This window comes from Schistocerca cancellata, chromosome 1 (assembly GCF_023864275.1).
Source record: "Schistocerca cancellata isolate TAMUIC-IGC-003103 chromosome 1, iqSchCanc2.1, whole genome shotgun sequence".
Taxonomy (NCBI): Eukaryota; Metazoa; Arthropoda; class Insecta; order Orthoptera; family Acrididae; genus Schistocerca; species Schistocerca cancellata.
The window spans coordinates 1,205,540,346-1,205,563,363 of NC_064626.1; positions in this window are offsets into that span (position 1 = coordinate 1,205,540,346).

Genomic DNA, 23,018 nt, shown 5'->3' on the forward strand with positions numbered 1-23,018 from the left:
TGCGCCTACTCGTGGTCTTGGGGTAGCGTCTTTGATTCATAACCTAAACGTTTTCGTTCCCAGATTCGAATCCCGTTAAACATTGACTAGTAATCAGCATTGTCGGCCGAAGAAGTCACCCTCATTCTGCCAACTGCCTTGCGAAAAGAGTGCAGAGGAGCGGACAGAGGTTCAGGACACTCTCTTGTCCTAGGGGTGGGAAACTGTCGCTTACGGCGGAAGAATCAACAAAGATCAACGGCATGAGGATGCAGAAGGCAATGGAAACCACTGCTTTAACCATTACGTCTAGAAACGGAAGCATCCCATAATTTTCAACCTCCATAGTTATGGTTTATAAAAAACCAGATGGAACTTTGGGACACAGTGTTCACCGAAAGCCGACACACACAGATTGGTATCTGCATCCTAAGAGTTGTCATCCACCACACCAACGTAGTGGCGTCCTTAGGACTTTGGTACGGAGAGCATATGCCATTTCCGACGCAGACAGCTTAACCCAAGAACTTGAACATTTGATGACTGTTTTTAAGGAAAATGGATACACCGAGAAGCAGATTCGTCGGGCTATGGAGTTTGGACCATCTCCGGAGGTGTACGAAGAGGAACGTAGATCTGTGGCCTTTCTTCCTTATGCTGGAGGCTTATCGTTTAAGATTGGACGAATTTTAAGGAATTTTAACATTAAGTGTGTTTTCCGTCCACCTTCTAAGATTAGGGCTCTGCTCGGCTCTGTGAAGGATGATTTGGGGCTTAGGAAACCCGGGGTGTACAAAATTCCATGTCAATGTCGTAAGCTTACGTCGGCCGTTCTATTCGCATAGTGCAAGACAGGTGTGTGGAACATCGCCGACATACGCGGCTACAACAGCCGGAAAAATCGGCGGTAGCACAACACTGCCTAAATGAGGGACACAAAATGAAATTTGAGGAAACTGTTGTGGTCGCTAACATTTCCGGTTTTTGGAACAGTGTGTATAAAGAGACGATTGAAATTAGGTTGACTGATAATTTAATCAACACAGACAATGGGTTTCCTCTTAGAAAAACGTGGAATCCTGTATTATCTCGCAACAAAACTGAACATTCTTCTGTGCGGCCTTGTTTGCGATATATCGTTGCCAGCAGTGTTTCACTAAGGGCGGCGCCACCTCCCTGTTTTGGAAGGCAGAAACCGTGATGGGCGGCGCATGCGCCGTGTACTGAACGGTGGCCTATATAGGACGTCGATTTGCAACCTGGCGTCAGTTCTCAGCGGGACTCATCAGCATAAGCAGCATTTTCCTGAAGATGGCGAACAGTTGGATCGCCGAAATATCGAGTCAAGTTTATTTTAGGAACCGGCAGCAAACCATAGGAAATGTGGCCTGTAATTGAAGAAAAGTGTCATGATGACCTCTCGGATCTTCGGGAGGGGACTGCCTAGGGGGAGGTTACCATGAGAAACACTGAAATAATAATGTTCTACGAGTCGTGGGGGGGGGGGGGGGGGAGGCTGGAATGTCAGAAGCTAGAACGTGGTAGGGAAACTAGAAAATCTGAAATGGGAAATGCAAAGGCTCAGTCTAGATACAGTAGGGGCCAGTGAAGTGAAGGGGAAAGAAGACAAGGATTTCAGGTCAGAAGACTATAGAGTAATATCAACAGCAGCAGAAAATAATATAACGGAAGTAGGATTCGTTATGAATAGGAAGGTATGGCAGAGAGTGTGTTACTGTGAGCAGTTCAGTGATAGGGTTGTTCTTATCAGAATCGACAGGAAACCAACACCGACAACCATAGTTCAGGTACACATGCCGACGTCACAAGCTGGAGATGAAGAGATAGAGAAAATATATGAGGATATTGAAGGAGTAATACAGTATGTAAAGGGGGATGAAAATCTAATAGTCATGGGGGGCTGGAATACAGTTGGAGGGGAAGGAGTAGAAGAAAAGGTTACAGAAGAATCGGGCCTTGGGACAAGTTATGACAGAGGACAAAGATTAATTGAGTTCAGTAATAAACTTCAGGTAGTAGTAGCGAATACTCTGTTCAGGAATCAGAAGAGGAGCAGGTATACATGGAAAAAGCCGGGTGATACGAGAAAATTTCAGTTAGATTACATCATGGTCAGGCAGAGATTCAGAAATCAGATACTGGATTGTAAGGCGTACCCAGGAGCAGATATAGACTCAGATCACAACGTAGTAGTGATGGAGAGTAGGCTGAAGTTTAAGACATTAGTCAGGAAGAATCAATATGCGAAGAAGTGGGATACGGAAGTACTTAGGAATGACGAGATGTTGTTGAAGTTCTCTAAGGCTATAGATATAGCAATAAGGAATAGCTCAGTAGGCAGTAGAGTTGAAGAGGAATGGACACCCTAGAAAGTGCGATAACAGAAGTTGGAAAGAACAACATAGGTACAAAGAAGGAAACTGCGAAGAAACCATGGGTAACAGAAGAAATACTTCAATATATCGATGAAAGGAGGAAGTACAAAAATGTTCCTGGAGACTCAGGAATACAGAAATACAAGTCGCTAAGAAATTAAATAAACAGGAAGTGCAAGGAAGCTAAGACGAAATCGCTTCATGAAAAAGTGAAGAAATTGAAAAAGAAATGATTGTCGGTAGGACTGACTCAGCATACAGTAAAGTCAAAACAACCTTCGGAAACATTTAAAGCAAGGTTGACAACATTAAGAGTGCAACGGGAATTCCACTGCTAAATGCAGGCGAGAGAGTGGATAGGTGGAAAGAATACATTGAAAGCATCTATGAGGGTTTAAGATTTGCCTGATGTGCTAGAAGAAGAAACAGCAGTCGGTTCACAAGAGATAGAGGACCTGATAATAGAATCAAAATTTGAAAGATCTTCGCAGGTCTTAAGATCAAATAAGGCTGAAGGGGTAGATAACATTCCATCAGATTTTCTAAAATCGTTGGTGGACGTGGCAATAAAACGGCTATTCACGTTGGTGTGTAGAATGTATAATTCTGGCGACATACCATCTGACTTTCGGGAAAACATCATCCACACAATTCCGAAACGGCAAGAGCTTACAGGTGCGAGAATTATTGCAAAGTCAGCTTAACAGATCATGCATCCAAGTTTTTGACGAGAATAATATACAAAAGAATGGAAAAGAAAATTGAAGATGCGCTAGATGACGACAAGTTTGGCTTTAGGAAAGGCAAGGGCACCAGAGAGGCAATTCTGACGTTGCGGGTTAAAAATGGAAGCAAGACTAAAGGAAAATCAAGACACGTTCATAGGATTTGTAGACTTGGAAAAAGCGTCCGACAATGTAAAATGGTGCAAGATGTTCGAAATTCTGAGAAAAATAAAAGTAAGCTGTAGGGAGAGACAGGTCATATACAATGTGTACAAGAACCAAGAGGGAATAATAAGAGAGGACGACCAAGAACTAAGTGCTCGTATTAAAAAAGGTGTAAGACAAGGACGTAGTGTTTCGTCCCTACTGTTCAATCTGTACATCGAGGAAGCTATGATGGAAATAAAAGAAAGGTTCAAGAGTGGAAATAAAATTGAAGGTGAAATGATATCAATGATACGATTCGCAGATGGCATTGCTATCCTGAGTGAAAGTGAAGAAGAATTATATGATCTTCTGAATGGAATGAACAGTCAAATGAGTACAGAGTATGATTTGAGAGTAAATAGAAGAAAGACGAAGGTAATGAGAAGTAGTAGAAATGAGAACAGCGAGAAACTTAATATCTGGATCGATGGTCACGAAGTAGAGGAAGTTAAGGAATTCTGCTACCTAGACAGTAAAATAACAAGTGACGGACGGAGCAAGGAGGACATCAAAAGCATACTAGCAAAGGAAAAAACGGCATTCCTGGCTAAGAGAAGTCTACTAATATCAAATATCGGCCTTAATTTGAGGAGGACATTTGCGAGAATGTACGTCTGGAATACAGCATTGTATGGTAGTGAAACGTAGACAGTTGGAAAACCGGAACAGAAGGGAATCGAAGCATTTGAGATGTGGTGTTACAGACGAATGTTAAAAATTTGGTGAACTGGTTAGGTAAGGAATGAGGAGGTTCTGTGCAGAATCGGAGAGGAAAGGATTATGTGGAAAACACTGATAAGGAGAAGGGACAGGATGATAGGACATCTGTTAAGACATGAGGGAATGACTTCAGTGGTACTAGAGGGAGCTGTAGAAGGCAAAACTGTAGAGGAAGACAGAAATTGGAATACATCCAGCAATTAATATAGGACGTGGGTTGCAAGTGCTACTCTGAGATGAAGAGGTTAGCGCAGGAGAGGAATTCATGGCGGGTCGCATCAGACTAATCAGAAGACTGATACTTGTCTTGCAGTGCTTCTGGTCATACGGATTCAGCACCAGGCCTGTTTGTGTGCTGTGTATTGGGTACACAGCGCGAACACCTCTAGTTCACGTACCTGGCATTTTGGAAAGCAGCAATTTCATTTCTGATGCCTATTCCCTAGTTTCGTAGATTTTAAACAAAATAACGCAAGACCTCATGTTACCCATGCTGTCCTGACCTGCCTCAACGCATGGTCGTTCGATAGCTGACCTGGCCATTATTTCTGCGCATCTAACACCCACTGGAAACATCTGGCCTTGGGATTCAGAGAGGCGGGCACGCAGCCATTCGGCAGCAACTGCAGCTGATGAAATGTGGCATAGAGTTGAAGTAGCAAGGAACGAGGTAACTTTATCTGTCACCCAGCTCACTTCGACTCCTTGCGTAACGGGGATGGACCCATTGTCTCGGTCAGTGGTGAATAGCCTGTGTAATAATTAATCATGCTCTATAGCTCCAAATGATAGAAATAATATTTTGTTTTTTGCTGCCCATCTTTTGTTGAGATTTTAATCTACATCTACATCTACATGGTTACTCTGTAGTTCACACTTAAGTGCCTGGCCAAGGATTCATCGAACCATTTTCATACCACTTCTCTACCATTCCACTCTCGAATGGCTCGTGGTAAAAAGGAATACTTAAATAGTTCCGTTCGAGCTCTGATTTCTTTTATTTTATTACGATGACCATTTCTCCCTACGTATGTGGGTGTCAACAAAATATTTTCGCATTAGGAAGAGAAAGTTGCTGATTGAAATTTAGTAAATAGATCTCGCCGCAAAGAAAAGCGCCTTTCTTTCACTCCAACTCCCGTCTCATATCAGTGACATTCTCACCCCTACTGCGCGATAACAAGAAACGAGCTGCCCTTCTTTGCACTTTTTCGATGTCTTCCGTGAATCCCACCTGGCAAGGACTCCACACCGTGCAGCAATATTCCAGCAGAGGACGGACAAGTGTAATGTAGGCTGTCTCTTTAGTGGGTTTGTCGCATCTTCTAAGTGTTTTGCCAACAAAGCGCAGTCTTTGTTTCGCCCTCCCCACAATTTCATTTATGCGTTCTTTCCAGTTGTAACGCCGGAAATGCATATCCTCCTATTTCCATCTATTGTACTATAATTCTTTTTCCTTGTTTTGTTACCTCAAGATATGGCATTTCTGTCTCTTTATATATTGTAATTGTTTTACTACTTGTATATATATATTTATGCATTTATTGGTTGTTTTGTAAATATTATTTGTATTTCTACGCTGGGTCTTGCCTAGGGAAAACTATGCTATCGAACGAATACGTCGATAGGTCGTGTGGAGAACCAGAGTGTTTAGGATCTTTGGTAGTGTTAACTCTGCCGCGTGGAGTGCGGACAGAGCAGAGGGAGTCTGGCTGGGGTGGTGCAGTGGATCAGGTGTGTTGTGTGAAGCTCCCGTGAGTTGCCGCGCTTTCAGGGTTTGGCAGCATGTAATTGCGCTCGACTTGCTATGTTAGTTTCTGACATGGTGTCGCGGACGGGAAGCGCTAGCTGGCACACATCAAGAGCCCGTTTCGGCTGGAGACTGTGTCGAGAAGAAGGCTTCAAACCATCAATTAACCAACAAGGAAGACTGGAAGCACGTAAAGTTTTAGAACTGTGTGGCAGACCTAAGCTTTTCAAACTTTTAAAATTGTTGCATCACAAAATTACAGCAACTTAGCATGAACCTTTGTTGCTCATTGTCCCAATTGCATTGCCAAGCAGGGTCCCTTCCTTTTCCGAAAGGAACCCGAGTGTCGTTGAAATTCAAACGCCAGCATTAAAGTAATATAATTCGATTTCACTGCTTTAATTTCAAAGTTCAGTTAAGGCATTCATAGCTGGCTTTAGATTACACAAGCACAAATTAAGGGTGCGAGTTTTGTTACCGTATTTTAGCTTACCTGTGACTGCAGCTCAGCTTGGTACGTACTAAATTTTACTATTGTTAATTGTTCAGAATCATTTAATTCAAGTTCAAAGTTAAATCTCTTATTTCTAAATTGCGTAGATTCAAGTAGCTTTTGAAATGATTGTTGAGGTTGTCCAAGACTAACCGTATTTTACTGAATTTCGATGTGCTTTAGAAAGAAAGCTCACTATTAACTTCAGTCACTAAATTAACTTTCGATTTTCCGGTTTTATTAATTCTTTTGCTAAATTTAGTCAGAGTGAAGCGAAATTTACTACTTCTGACAAATTTTCAGTTTTCATGCTACACGTGTCAACCCTCAGTTGCCACGCTTCTAGTGCTAATTGTATGTGTAATAACCTTTCTTTTTCAGTTACTATAGTAATTGTCCTTAGGACTGGCGACCGTAATTTCCCCCAAATCTCAAATATCTAATTACCGCTAGTTAATTGTTAACGTAACGGCCGCACATTTACTTTCTTTATTAACTTTACCCCTTTTCAAAATTAATTTCCACCAGTTTCATTTGCATTTTTCCTTTAATTTAGATGTAACCCTTTCCTCCCTTCTTACCGACAAATTGACTTCGGTGACGATTGCTTTTCCCAAATTTCCATTAGGTACACGTGGTTTAATTTTTCACTGTCATTAAGGTCGATAAGTGAGGGGGAGGTTACACAGTTTAACTTGATCGTAATTGTAATTCCTAGGTATTTAGTCGAATTGACAGCCCTTAGATTTGTGTGATTTATCGTGTACCCAAAATTTTTTCTTTTAGTACCCATGTGGATGACCTCGCACTTTTTTTTGTTTAGTGCCAATTTCCACTTTTCACGCCATACAGAAATTCTCTCTAGATCATTTTGTAGTTGGAATTGATCGACTGATGATTTTACTAGACCGTTAATTACAGCGTCATGTGCAAACAATCTAAGCGGGCTGCTCAGATTATAACCTAGATCATTTATGTAAATCAGGAATTGATTAACTAAGATGGCGGCCACTGAGTGACGCGCGTTTATTTGGCTCGCGAGTTTTTCCGCTCATTGAAGGTGTTACAGAGAAGTGCGGCGGTCCACAACGTGTGCATCCGACTAAACAAGTGTTACTTGCCGTGGTGTGTTGTTCTCCGTTGATTACCACAAGTGATAAGTGATAAGTGAGTGAAAAATGGGAAGAGCACGAGTAAGCGGCAGCAGGCGAGGCTACAGGGGCGCAGGCAGCGCGAGCGCCCGGTCTCCGGCGGCAGGTGAGGCCTCGCTTCCCGACATCGGGGAGCTCGTCCGGTCCCAGGTGAGTGCGGCGCTGCACAGTAAAGACACGCTAGACGTAATCGTGCAGTCCATCACGGACTCTGTGACGGCCGCGGTCATGGAAAAACTGCAAGAGTCTGTCGGGCGCAACAGCACCGAAATCCAGTCTCTTAAAAAGTCCCTGGCCGCACAAGAGAAAAAGCCGCCGACCTAGAAGCTTAACTGTCTGCGGCCACCGATGAAATTGAGCAGTATCAGCGAAGGAACAGCTTGCGCTTGTTCGGGGTAGCTGAAAACGATCGTGAAAACACCGACGACCTGGCCATTAGCCTCGTGCGTGAGAAACTTCGCGTGCAGATCGACTTGGCCGACATTGACAGAAGCCACCGTGATGGGCGCAGGATAACAGGTGCCATGAAACCCAGGCCCATAATAATTAAATTTGTGTCATACCGGAAAAGAGCTGAAGTGTTTGCCCAGAAAAGAAAACTCGCCAAGAGTGGGGTTACCCTGAGGGAAGATCTGACGCGCGAAAGACTAAAAGTTTTGAACACTGCGATCACACAGTTCGGCCTTCAAAATGTATGGACCCAGGATGGCAGGATCGTATTCAAGACGGAAGGAGGAAGGAAAACGGTGACGAACATGTCCGAACTGAAAGACTGAGTGAAATCTCGCGAGACACAAAGTCTCATATTGTACTCTGTCTAATATAAGTTAATTTTTATTCTTTCTTTTCATTTTTTTACGTAAATATTGCTTCGTTATTTCTATAAATACCATAAGTACTCTATTTAAAATCAGTCAATTGTTTCACATAAATATTGCTTCTTTATTTGTCTATCATAAGTGCTCATACATATCCATATTGTTCAGTCAAACGGGAATTAACATTCTCCATTAACAGGAATCTCCTTAAAACCGCCTTTCTATATCTGTTATTTTCATCCTCGTTACTACCACTACTACCACTACTATAATCTTTTTCGTAACCACTACTGCCACTTTCCATCTTTCTTTTCGCTCCCTTCTCCGATACCTCCAGCTTGTCTTTCACCTTTAGCCCACAGACGCTTGAGTCAGTCACGACCTTGGACACACCTGTAAATATGTCTTCCCCCGCGAAATCCAGCTTTTGCCCCTCTTCAGGCCAGCAGGCAGACGGAGCGCGCTTGCTCGTACAGGCGGCCACAATGGGACAGACCGGTTCCGGCGGCGGGCTCTTTGTGGCCAACGCGAACGCTCAGTCGCTAACGGCTCACTTCGACGAGTTCTGTGACCTGTTCTGCCAATCGCTGTTCCATGTTATCCTCGTCTCTGAAACTTGGTTGAAACCAAACATTTCTTCCGACGCTATCCGAATCACTGGTTACTCTCTCCTAAGGGCAGATCGCGAAACACGACGCGGGGGTGGTGTGGGTGCGTATGTTCGCTCTTATCTCAGACCTACTGTACTATGCACATCGGATACAAAGGGCGAAGGAGAAGCAGAGTTCTTGTTTTTCGAAATAAATACATCAAATCAGAAACTGCTAATTGGAGTAATCTATAAACCTCCAAACGTCGGTGCTATGTCCTCCTTTCAGTCTGCCCTGTCCTCGCTCGTGACACTGTATGAACACATAATCATTATGGGCGACACAAACATCGACTTACAGTTAAAATCTCCCCCTGCAGAAAAACTAAGGAGACTGTTCCACTCCAATGATATGAGTTTAACACCGCTGGACCCAACTCATCACATGCCACACAGCCATACACTCATAGACATAATAGCAACAAAGTGACCAGATAAAATAATTCGTGCCAATCAGACATCCGCTCCAGGACTTTCTGCTCACGACGTGATACTCCTAAATTACTCAGTGCGTACTACCAAAGAAAAATCTCACCTGGTAACCTACAGAAACCTAAAAAATGTTAACCATGCCGCTCTTCAAAAGGATTGCTCAGACATCCCTTGGCATGATATAAGCAATGAACCGACTTTAGACGGAAAAATTCGGGAATTATGTCGCAAAATTATTGCACTGTATGATAAACACGCTCCTCAACGCACTGTCAAGGTAAAGAGAGCTCCCGCTCCGTGGCTCACCACTGCATTACGCCAGTTAATGAATAAACGTGATGCTGCACATAGGGCCTTCAAGCGTAATCCAACTCCCGAGGCGTACGAAGCTTATAGGAAACTCCGAAATAGAACCAAGCAAAGCGTGAGGAATGCCAAAATCAGACATGCCCGCTCTGTCGTATGCGGTATAACAAAACCTGCTGCACTGTGGAAAAAGCTGCGCAGTTTTGGTATAGGAAAGCGAAGATCTGACGCTGTTTATCAAGCGCCTGCACAAGAATTCAACGATTTCTTCTCAACAGCTGTAAACTGCCACGCAGCGACAAATTACCAGCCCCAAGATATCAATCTCTCGAGAGACAAGTTTTTCCTAAAACATGTAACTACCGGCACAGTACACAAGGCAATTATGAGAATCTCTTCCGAGGCAGTAGGAAATGATGGAGTGAGCATTGGCATGATTAAGAACGTCGTAGACACTATTACTCCAGTTATCACAGACATCTTCAACCTGTCTCTTGTCAGTAGTACATATCCTACTGAGTGGAAGCAAAGTTTAATTCAACCTATACCCAAGACTGACAACCCTAAGTCGCCAGACGACTACAGGCCGATCAGCATACTACCTGCAATATCTAAAGCCCTAGAATACATCGTCCATGAACAGCTGACGGATTACCTCAAAACTCATAACATCCACAACAAATATCAGTCTGGCTTTCGAAAGCACCATAGTACAGCAACTGCATTAATCAAAGTAATTGATGACATTAAACATGCTATGGACAGACGTGAAGCTACCATCCAAACACTGCTTGACTTTAGCAAGGCTTTTGATACAGTTGACTTTGATATATTACTAATTGAAATGAAACAGCTGAATTTCTCAAACGGCGCTATACACTGGTTCGACAGCTACCTCAAAAACAGAAGTCAACAAGTCATTTGTGGGTCGGAAAAGTCATCATGGAAAAACGTGCGCTCTGGAGTTCCCCAAGGCTCCGTCCTTGGTCCATTACTCTTCTCACTGTACATTAATGATATTTCTTCAGTGACTCACTTCTGCAACTACCATCTATATGCCGACGACATCCAACTGTACATAAGTGCAAGCCCCAAGAACATTGCTGACGCAGTAGCGAGTATGAACGCAGATCTTTGCTCTGTTTCTCGAGGGGCACAGAACCTAGGTCTGAAACTAAACCCCAAGAAATCCCAGGTCATACTTATATCTCATCCAAAGTTAATTAGTCGGTACTTTCGCGAAACAGTCCCTCAAATACTCCTCAATGGTACCCAACTACCATACCAAAAAACCGTAAAAGACCTTGGAATAATCTTGGATGAACACCTAAACTGGGAAGAACAAACAGTCACAGCTTGCCGGAAATCACTCTCCTCCCTACATGCAATTCAAAAATTTAGAAAAATATTTCCAACCCATGTTAAACAAAAATTAGTCCAAACACTAGTCTTGCCTAATCTTTACTACTGTGATGTAGTTCAACACGGCACAAATAGTGAAAATTCGAGATGCCTCGAGCTAGTGATGAATACTTGCGTTAGATACGTATGCAATATACGGTTGTATGATCATATCAGTCCTTCATACTCCCAGCTAGGTTGGATATGCCCACATAAGGCGCGCGATCTCCACACGATGTGCTTACTTCATCGATTTCTTAGCCACTGGTGCCCCCAATACTTATCTTCTCACATTAAACACCTATCATCATTCCACAACCGCAATACCAGATCGGATACGTCTAGCATCTTGGCTGTACCTTTACATAACACAAAATCTTTCTCTGTGTCATTCTCCATCTCAGCCATACGACTATGGAACGCGCTCCCCTGTGATCTGCGTCTTATCCAGAACCACTTAACATTCAAGAGGGAACTCAAGACTTACATATTAGGGACGGTATAGCCACCGTTGTCGTGCCCCTCTCATCTTTTTCTTTCTCCTCTCCATCATAGCTTCGAATTTTGCCATTCTATTTCTCTTCCTCTAACCTATCTACCTCTTCTATATCTCTTTCACCCCATGTCTCTGCTTGATGAGAATAACTCACAAGCTGCAAGAATATAACGAGAAAATTCCCAACTAGCAATAGGACTGACATTCATAAAAGAAAAAATATGTTTACTTTCCTATACATAGTTATTACTATTATTATTATTCTTGATTATTATAATTAATTTTTGATTGTTATAATTATCATTGTACTACTTTTATAATCTCTAATTTTTTTCTGTAACATTAATACTGTATAACATGTTATATGTCCTTAATGTTCTGTAGAAACTGAAATTTGTTGAATCTGAGTATGCCTGGTTAGGTGTAAGAGAGGGCCTGAAGGCCCTAATCTTGCCAGGTAAAATAAATGCATAAATAAATAAATAAAATAAATAAAATAGCAGAGGGCCTTTGACATTACTTTGCGGAACGCCAGATATCGCTTCTGATTTGCCGTCTACCACTACGAACTGTGAACTCTCTGAGAGGAAATCACGAATCCATTCACACAATTCAGACGAAACTCCATATGCATACAATTTGATTAATAGTCGCTTATGAGGAACGGTATCAAAATCCTTCTGAAAATCTAGGAATATGTAATCGATCTGAGATCCCTTGTCGACAGCACTCGCTTGTGAGGAACGGTGTTGTACAAGAACGATATTTTCTGAATCCGTGTTGGTTATGTATCAATAAGTCATTTTCATCAAGGTGATTCATAATGTTCGAGTACAGTATATGCTTCAAATTCCTACTGCAAATTGAGGTCAGTGATATGACTCTGTAATTCAATGGGTTACTCCTATTTCCTTTCTTGAACAGTGGTGTGACCTACGCTACTTTCCAGTCTTTAGGAACAGACCTTTCGTCAATTGAGCGGTTGTACATGATTGCTAAGAAAGGCGCTATTGTGTCTGCATACTCTGAAGGGAACCTGGTTAGTACGACATCTGGACCGGAAGACTTGCCTTTCTTAAGTGAGGTGAGTACTTTCGCAACACCTAAGATGTATACTTTTATGTCACTCATGCAAGCAGCTGTTCTTGTTTGGAATTCCGTAATGTCTATTTCGTCTTCTATCGTGAAGGAATTACGGAAAACTGTATTTAGCAACACCGCCTTAGTGGCACCATCACCGGTAACATTTCCATCGCTATCGCTCAGTGACGGTATTGACTGTTTTTCGCCCGTGGTATACTTTACATACGACCAGAATCTCTTTGGGTTTTCTACCATATTTTGGAACAATGTTTCATGGTGAGCAGTATATTTAATTTTTTGTCACCGAATATGGAACGAAATCACTGAAGCGAAGTAATGGGTGCTTTAAATAAATAAATAAATAAATAAAAAGTATTACATATTTTGAGAGGTAATAGTGTGTACCAAAACAAAACAGAAGTATCCACCAAACATGGGTTCTAAAACGCACAGTATAAGAATTACGGGCATTTGTTCACAGCTACTGTGGAACACAGTTCTTCGACTGCAAGCTTTTTGCAATTAAGAATGTAATCAATTGAGGACAAGCTGCTGTGTTATTGTCCATGGATACAGCATGCAATAAACATCTATTTGTGGTGTTACCGTACATTGTATTCCTTTTTCTGTGTAAGTACAGTGCATACATTATTTGTGATGCCACTTTTTGGTGTTCTGAAAAGTTTGTGAAGTGCTTTTACATGGCAGTTTTATTTTTGCACTTACCGGCTACAGTCCTCTCTTGGTGCAGTTATTCTAGAAGAACTAATGCCCACTGAGCATCCTGTGTAGCGATATAAGGATTACATTTTAATCTATATAATCCACAGGCTTAGAAATACGTATCAGTTTGATTGAGTTCGGTCAAGGTGTTCGTGGTGTAGAACTTTCCATATACGTCAGAGTAAATTGTATTCTGTCATAATGAACCCATTTTAAGACACAGCTGTGATAATATTATCTGCAGCAATGCTATAATGGAAAGATCCTTCACCAAAGGGTACAGATTAGGGTTGTTCGACATGTCATCCCAGGATTCATCATTTATCCAGTTTCTTCCATACCAAGTATTTCTAACACTTAAGTCCCATCCTGCTAAAATATATGCAGACTTACATCAAGAAGATAGATGCACAGACCGACCACTATATATTGTTATCTGGAAATACAGCACACTTCCTGTCAGACAGCAGCTTCTGTATCCAGAAAAAGCAAACACTCTGTCGTTGAGTCCGGACTGTCCTGGATAGCTGCTACTCAGCAACTCGCACTGAGGTGAGAAAGTGGACTGGTTCAATTCCCCATCCGGCCACCCAAATTGATTTTCCCTGTTTTCCCCAAATCTCTTAATCCAAACACCTGAATGATTCATTTAAAAAAGGCACTACCGATATTGCAAATATGAGCGTATTTCGAGATTGTAATTGACCACTCTTGACTTCAACAATGAAGGCAATTAACCTTTAATCGTCTTTTCTTCTTCAGATTGTGTGATGGCGAAGCAGTGGAAAAGTTTCAGTCATGGTCTTTCCCACGAACGTCTATCATCTCCCTCATCTCCCTGTCTATCCAGCCACCGTTCTGTTAGTGGTTCAGACAAACTCTCGTACTCGTTTAGAAAAACTACTGTGGATCTTAGCACCGATATCTTACATTTTGTTACGCCACGATTCTGCCGGATGAAACAGACCGCTCTTGAGACAAGTCAGCAAAACGGCATAAGGAGTGCCACGTATGGAACTAGGTACCATGTCACAAGAGCACGCATTCAGTATGCAAAATCTGCATTCAGCAAGCTCACAATGAAGAAGTAACTGGACAGGGAATCTGAAGAGAGAAGTTGCGATTCCTTTACAGTATCGCCAGGACTGTGAAGTTACTGTTCGTTACTGTCCTGCTACCGCGCGCCACGGAATTAGAATCCGCGCCAGACATCATGGATGTCGAAGATCCATAGAGGTCTCTGCACCATGGCGCCATAAGTTGTGGCGGCGCGCGCCTCCTGGCCCGCTTTTAGTGTGCGGGCGGTACAGTGGAACACGTGGTCCCAGCGGCCAATAGCGGCGCCCCCGATAGCGTACTTAAGTGCTTGCCTCGCGCTCAGCCAGTACCTATCTTGGTCTCACCATTGACCGTCACCTCACCTGGATCTCTCATCTCCACTCCATCCAATGCAAAGCCCACAACCGCCTCCAACTCCTCAAACTCCTCTCTGGCCGGACATGGGGGTTGCACCCCTCTACCATCCTCCACACCTACAAATCCTTAATCCCATCCTCTGTTATGCCAGTCCTGCCTGGATATCTGCCCCCCCCCCCCCGAAATTCTATAAGTCCCTCCAGATCCTTGAGCGTCATGCACTCTACCTCACCCTCCATATATGCCTCCCGTCCCCCAAGCAGATCCTCTATGTTCTCATTCCTTTCCCCCATCTGCTCCTATTCCTCGAACATATCCGCATCCTCTACACCTCCCGCCGCCTTGAACCCCCTCACCCCCTGGTTGCTCCTCTCCTCTCCCATCCCCGCCCCCTGCCACGTCTCCACTGTTGTGTCCCCCCTACCCTCCATCTCTACACCCTACATCTCCTTTCCCAAGGTGGCTTCCATCAACTCCCCTTCCCAGATGATGCCCTCTCTCCCTCCATTTATCCCTCCTATCAACTCTGATCCACACTCCCCCTCCTTTCCTCTGTCGTTTTCCCGGGCTCTCTCTCCCCTCCTTCCATCCTCTTTCTACCCCACCTCCCCTCACTTTGGCCCCTTCTCTCCCCCAAGTCCTTTTATATTTCCCTCCTCTGCCTCCTCTCATTCCCTCTTGCGGCTGCCCTTCTCCCCTTTATTAGTCCTCTCCCTCCTTGGTTCCCCCCTTTTTTCGTTTTTTCCCTTCCTCCCTCCTTGTTCTTCCCCCTCCTCCAGGTCCACCCCCCCCCCCCCATCTGCCTTTGGCTCGGGAGTGTCATCTTTGTGCCGCCACTTTTGTGCAGTGTTCTACCTTGAGTGTTCTACAGTGTGTGTTTTACAGTGAGTGTTCCATGATGTGTTTTTTGGGAAGTGTTGCGAACGGCCATCATACTGTCGCTGGGTGTGCCTTTTCTGTCTTGCGAACAGAAACCAGACTGTCGCCGTGTTTTTTTTAATTGTGTGTGTACTATGTTACTTGTCTGATTCCTGTGTCTTTTATTAACGTTGCCAACCACTTTTGCTTTCTGTTTTAACTTTCCGTATTTTTCCGCCATTTTACACGTGACGTCACCATTTTATCGCCTGTTTTTCTTGTTTCTTTTCTTCTTCCGTTTTTTAAAATAAAAGCCTGTAGGCTGTAGAGCAGCGTACTAAGCTGCTGCCAGCCCGCCCCCTTCGGGGGGAATTGAAAATCAATCAAGGAAAAAAAAGCTCAGCCAGTCAGTCTAATCTCGCGTACGTCGGTTTACACCTCGCTTTGCGCTAGACTGCTTACTTCCTGGTTCGTGTACGAGTGGACGTGTTTGTTTCCTTGTGACTCTGTTGTTCGGTCTTGTCGTATTCGTTCTGTCCTACGTTGGTCGCGTCCGTCCTCTTCCGTTGTGTTGTTGTTCGCGGGCCTCTTCCCGGTTCCCGCCGCACCTTCCGTCATTGCTACCCCGCGACCGTCCTGGTCGCGGTTACAACTGTTATGCCAGAAGACCTGGAGCATAGTGTCACGGTTGGCTAATGGCTGGGCCTCAGGCCTTGGTTAGAGAACAGAAGTGCTACTGTTCCATAAATGACAGCAGACCTGGATTATATATATATATATATATATATATATATATATATATATATATATATATATATATATATATCGTGGTGTCGTGGTGTGTAGACTGTCGTGGCCTCCCTTCGGCTAGCGGCTGATAGTGAGTACAAGTGAGTGCCTAAATCTGGTGATATATATAGATTTAGGCCCTCACTTGTACTCACTATCAGCCGCTAGCCGAAGGGAGACCACGACAGTCTACACACCACGACACCACGATGCACCAGCCAGCTGCCAGTAGTAGGCTCTGCCATCAACAGCTGCAGGCGACTTCCTGAGCTCAGTTAAAATGCTGTCAACAAGGCGCGTTTCCATCTATCAGTCAGCTGCTGGGTGACTATCTTCTACCACTGGTAGCTTTCCTGTCGGATCGAAGTTTGAGCATGGGCTGTTTAACTGCCCAGTCGCCAGCACCTTGTATGAGCAAACACTATTGCTTTCCATCGCCCAGTGTGGGTACACACCATCGTCATCAACTACGCTAGAGACCACAGTTTGTCTCTGCATGCCCCAGTGTGCTTACTACTGAGATGTAGCAGCAGGCCAGTAGCTGCGACTGCCTTCTGCTGCCAACCACTGGCCAAAGCAGCCACCGACCACTCGCCACCCAGTGTCAGGGCCGCTGCTGTGTGCTGACTGCAGTGTCTCGCCAACCACTGCCACCACCATGGAGAACATGCAGCCCACCACCTGTCTGGAGGGGTAGTGCAGGCTCCAGGGCGCCACACCGGCTGTGACTGCTACGCCACGGAGGCCACAAACTGGCTCTGCAGCTAGGTCCCGACTGCTGTAGTTGTTATAGAACGAGAGAAATTCAATCAGCATTGTTTCCTTTAAGGTTAACCATTCAATACCCGCCACCGCTCCACTGGAGCCACTCCATGGGAGTTGAACTGCCATACATCCTAACCAATCGCAGCCTGCTTCACCTTCCATCTCAGTGGCTGCTCGCCCTGACTGCTAAAATTTAACGTTGTTTGTAGGTCAGCGATTTAATTGGAGCAGGATCTGATGTACCCAAGAAGGAGCAGATGGCTGAGCTTATATGAAACCTTTAAACAATTTGTACATCTTTTGTAGATCTATTGACGTTTTATTGTTTATAAATACGCTTCGTTGAATGCGTTCTCATAGTTTTCCTTGTCTTACTTGCACATCTATCATAGATAGAAAGTAATATGAACTCATGGAGTATCTGTTTCATACTCTGATACGGCCTTTAGGTCCCCGAAGCTTTTCTACATCTTAACATGCAAGCTTCATTGTCGGAGCTCCACTCTAATTTTCTTAAACTCATGTTCTTTTCGAGATACTTACATAAGAGGAAGTTGTTGTTGTTGTGGTCTTCAGTCCTGGGACTGGTTTGATGCAGCTCTCCATGCTACTCTATCCTGTGCAAGCTTCTTCATCTCCCAGTACTTACTGCAACCTACATCCTTCTGAATCTGCTTAGTGTATTCATCTCTTGGCCTCCCTCTACGATTTTTACCCTCCACGCAGCCCACCAATGCCAAATTTGTGATCCCTTGATGCCTCAGAACACGTCCTACCAACCGATCCCTTCTTCTAGTCAAGTTGTGCCACAAGCTCCTCTTCTCCCCAATTCTATTCAATACCTCCTCATTAGTTATGTGATCTACCCATCTAATCTTCAGCATTCTTCTGTAGCACCACATTTCGAAAGCTTCTATTCTCTTCTTGTCTAAGCTATTTATCGTCCACGTTTCACTTCTATACATGGCTACACTCCATACAAATACTTTCAGAAACTACTTCCTGACATTTAAATCTATATTCGACTTTAACAAATTTCTCTTCTTCAGAAACGCTCTCCTTGCCATTGCCAGTCTACATTTTATATCCTCTCTACTTCGACCATCATCAGTTATTTTGCTCCCCAAATAGCAAAACTCCTTTACTACTTTAAGTGTCTCATTTCCTAATCTAACTCCCGCAGCATCACCCGACTTAATTCGACTACTTTCCATTATCCTCGTTTTGTTTTTGTTGATGTTCATCTTATACCCTTCTTTCAAAACACGGTCCACTCCGTTCAACTGCTCTTCTAAGTCCTTTGCTGTCTCTGACAGACTTACAATATCATCGGCGAACCTCAAAGTTTTTATTTCTTCTCCATGGATTTTAATACCTACTCCAAACTTTTCTTTTGTTTCCAGTATATTGATTGACTAATCTAGGAAAGCACGCTGTCATAACTTAACAGTAATTACCTCATTGATATAAACGTCTCTCTTACTAATCGAACGCATGACAGATATTCTCTGTTTAAAATTCAGAGGATTCTTCCATTTAATGCCAGGTTGGCATCTATTTTTCCTACAATATGCTTTAAATTGCTTCGTACACCAACTCCCATATTTTTACTGGATGTCACTGTTTCCAGCGAGTGTCGCCTGTTGTGTAATCAAACAATAACGGGTAATTCCGCGTTTTTCTGCGGAATACGTTATACTTGTATGTAGTCTGTTAGCTGCCAGTTTGCATCGATCTCCTGCTTACCTTTGTGCATGTCGCTACAATTTTGTACCGCTGGAAGTTCTCTCTGTGCAACACCTCATCCGCGAACAGTTTCATGGTGTTCCCACTGTTATCTAGTAGCTCATTTATATACCTACTGTTTACAGTAATGGTCCTATAACATAATTTCACTACGTCGGAGGCTATTATTACTTCCGAGTGTTTCCCTTCGTTAAGAACAACACGCTACATCCTATTTACTCGGAACTCTGAAATACGTGACTGACAAAGCTTGTCTGATATTCATACTCTCGTATTTTGTTCATTAGTTGCAAGTGCGAAGCTTTATTGGATTTGAATGTAATTTCATCTGCAGTCGACAGTGGAATCAATGGCTTGTTTTTCTTTAGTTAAGTTTTAAAACGTTGTCTGTATGTATGAAACGCATCAGAAATGCATGCAGAGAATTTCTATGGACTTTAAATAATTCAGTCATTTGCCCTGGTGAAAAATTATTATTACTTTGTCTTCGAAAGTAATATTAACGAAGCACATTTTTGAAAATGATGTATATTCTTCATAGTATGACGTATTTATGTAAAGAAATATTCTAAATAATGTAGTGGCGAATTACGTACCAATTGTCGTGTCCTGACGTAGGTGGGAGAGGGAGAAAAGTGGTTACTGGTCAGTGTGGGCTCCGGAGCGGTGCAGAGCAGAAGGCAGAAGGACAATTCACAGTGAAGGCATTTGATTCTTGTCCTCTATCTGAGCCAACACTGGTACAAGCATTTACTAGAAATGCAGGTGGTGAGACTTGGTAGGGAATTCGTTGTGGAGACTCTTGGACAAACAGAGTTTTGAAATAGCTGTTTATTCCAGACAGGACTAACGAATACACTGGTGGCTAGTTCTAGGGTTAGAAAAATCTTGACTAACACTGTTACAACAGCAGCCAGTGCAGACGTCCCAGGAGTGGATGCTAACCACAGTAGCAAACACTAGCAGCATTCTAAGGCAACAACTTAGTTGCAAAACAAAACATACTGAATGTGACACTGTTCACTGTGGCAGACTTACGCGGGGCTGGACCGAAGCTGGAGTAGGCGGACGCAGCTTCGGCGCCCAGATCGTCTGACTGAGAACACCGCCAAAATGCGGAATCTAGGGGTTTTTAAAGAGTCGCGTGGGGGCACTGATTTTCCCACTTAAAGCCACCCAGCCAATCCCGCAGGTATCTTGCAGGCGCCTGATAATCACGGTTTAATAAGGTCCCCTCTACTGCTCCTAAGGCGGGGAAGTTAATGCAGTTGCAATAAGTCCGTATTTGGTATCAACATTGCTCAGCTGAAAGCTAAACGTAACTGCTCTGCCAAATAGGGCTTGAAACATTATCTTTATACGTCATTTAGCCCCGCCCCTCGGGCTCCCCGGAGTAGGGACTGCTAGGCCAACAGTTTTTTGGCGTTTTCGATCTCTTTCTAACCCTTGTGGGCTACTGACGCTGCTGTTCTCAGGACTGGTGTCAAGCTGGCTTTATACGCTAGTACGTGCCTGTTGGTTACAAAGTTCTACGGTGGCAACCTACCACAGCGTCTAGACGACATATGAAGTTACATGTTGTTTCCTTGAAGAGTAACTAACGCCCTGGGACCGCGTCTGGGGGTGTCTGCATTTTCGCAAGGCTCTGCCCTTACTGTTTACATAATGTAACGATATCTCTCCTAGTTTCGTCTGCCCTCAGCATCGTCTCTGCTTCCGCTCCTTGGAACGCCTGTCCTCCTTTCTCACAGCTTCAAGATAACGCTACAGTAGCAAGGAATAATCAATATATTACACAATGAATAATGTTAAACTAGATCTACTTATAACATATTCAGTACAAAATGGAGCAGTGTGAATCAGACAAATGTATCTGCTTCCGTTATAGGTCGAGTACCATTGGGGCATACTGTTATTAAAGGATGGGTCACACCTCATATATAAAAATATATTTTCTAAATGGCATTGCATTATACAGGGTGTTACAAAAAGGTACGGCCAAACTTTCAGGAAACATTCCTCACACACAAAGAAAGAAAACATGTTATGTGGACATGTGTCCGGAAACGCTTACTGTCCATGTTAGAGCTCATTTTCTTACTTCTCTTCAAATCACATTAATCATGGAATGGAAACACACAGCAACAGAACGTACCAGCGTGACTTCAAACACTTTGTTACAGGAAATGTTCAAAATGTCCTCCGTTATCGAGGATACATGCATCTACCCTCCGTCGCATGGAATCCCTGATGCGCTGATGCAGCCCTGGAGAATGGCGTATTGTATCACAGCCGTCCACAATACGAGCACGAAGAGTCTCTACATTTGGTACCGGGGTTGCGTAGACAAGAGCTTTCAAATGCCCCAATAAATGAAAGTCAAGAGGGTTGAGGTCAGGAGAGCGTGGAGGCCATGGAATTGGTCCGCCTCTACCAATCCATCGGTCACCGAATCTGTTGTTGAGAAGCGTACGAACACTTCGACTGAGATGTGCAGGAGCACCATCGTGCATGAGCCACATGTTGTGTCGTACTTGTAAAGGCACATGTTCTAGCAGCACAGGTAGAGTATCCCGTATGAAATCATGATAAAGTGCTCCATTGAGCGTAGGTGGAAGAACATGGGGCCCAATCAAGACATCACCAACAATGCCTGCCCAAACGTTCACAGAAAATCTGTGTTGATGACGCGATTGCACAATTGCGTGCGGATTCCCGTCAGCCCACACATGTCGATTGTGAAAATTTACAATTTGATCACGTTGGAATGAAGTCTCATCCGTAAAGAGAACATTTGCACTGAAATGAGGATTGACACATTGTTGGATGAACCATTCGCAGAAGTGTACCCGTGGAGGCCAATCAGCTGCTGAAAGTGTCTGCACACGCTGTACATGGTATGGAAACAACTGGTTCTCCCGTAGCACTCTCCATACAGTGACGTGGTCAACGTTACCTTGTACAGCAGCCACTTCTCTGACGCTGACATTAGGGTTATCGTCAACTGCACGAAGAATTGCCTCGTCCATTGCAGGTGTGCTCGTCGTTCTAGGTCTTCCCCAGTCGCGAGCCATAGGCTGGAATGTTCCGTGCTCCCTAAGAAGCCGATAAATTGCTTCGAACGTCTTCCTGTCGGGACACCTTCGTTCTGGAAATCTGTCTCGATACAAAAGTACCGCGCCACGGCTATTGCTCCGTGGTAATCCATACATCAAATGGGCATCTGCCAACTCCGCATTTGTAAACATTTCACTGACTGCAAAACCATGTTCGTGATGAAGACTAACCTGTTGATGCTACGTACTGATGTGCTCGATGCTAGTACTGTAGAGCAATGAGTCGCATGTCAACACAAGCACCGAATTCAACATTACCTTCCTTCAATTGGGCCAACTGGCGGTGAATCGAGGAAGTACAGTACATACTGACGAAACTAAAATGAGCTCTAACATGGAAATTAAGTGTTTCCGGACACATGTCCACGTAAAATCTTTTTTTTATTTGTGTGTGAGGAATGTTTCCTGAAAGTTTGGCCGTACCTTTTTGTAAAACCCTTTATATTCGCCTTACATAGGTCCTCGCCAACAAACAGAACATTGCTCTTAATCCCATTTTTAACTTTTCATAGTCGGGGTTCACAGTCATGTAGATTCTTTTAAAGGACATCATACACGACGTTGGCAGTAGAAATTATTTATTTCTTCAATGCAGTTTCGACCTTTGCGCCATTTTCAAGTGGTACTGCAAAAGATATTGCTTCAGCAAATTCAGACTTTAAAATCCTCCTGCATGTATATATGTCATCCCGTATAATATTCTCCATATCTGAAAGTCTTTACCCTTTCGCTGTTACAGACGTGTTGTTTGCATTCTGTGCTGAGGCGGCTTTCATTACGGCTGTACTACTCGCCAAATGCTGGTGCCTACATCTACATCTACATAGATACTCCGCAAGCCACCGTACGGTGCGTGTCAAAGGGTACGACGTACCACGACTTGTCACTCCCTCCCCTGTTCCGCTCGCAAATACAGTGACGGAAAAATGACGATCTATATTCTTCCGCTTGAGTTCTAATTTCTCGTATCTTATACTCGCGGTCTTTACTCGCAATGTA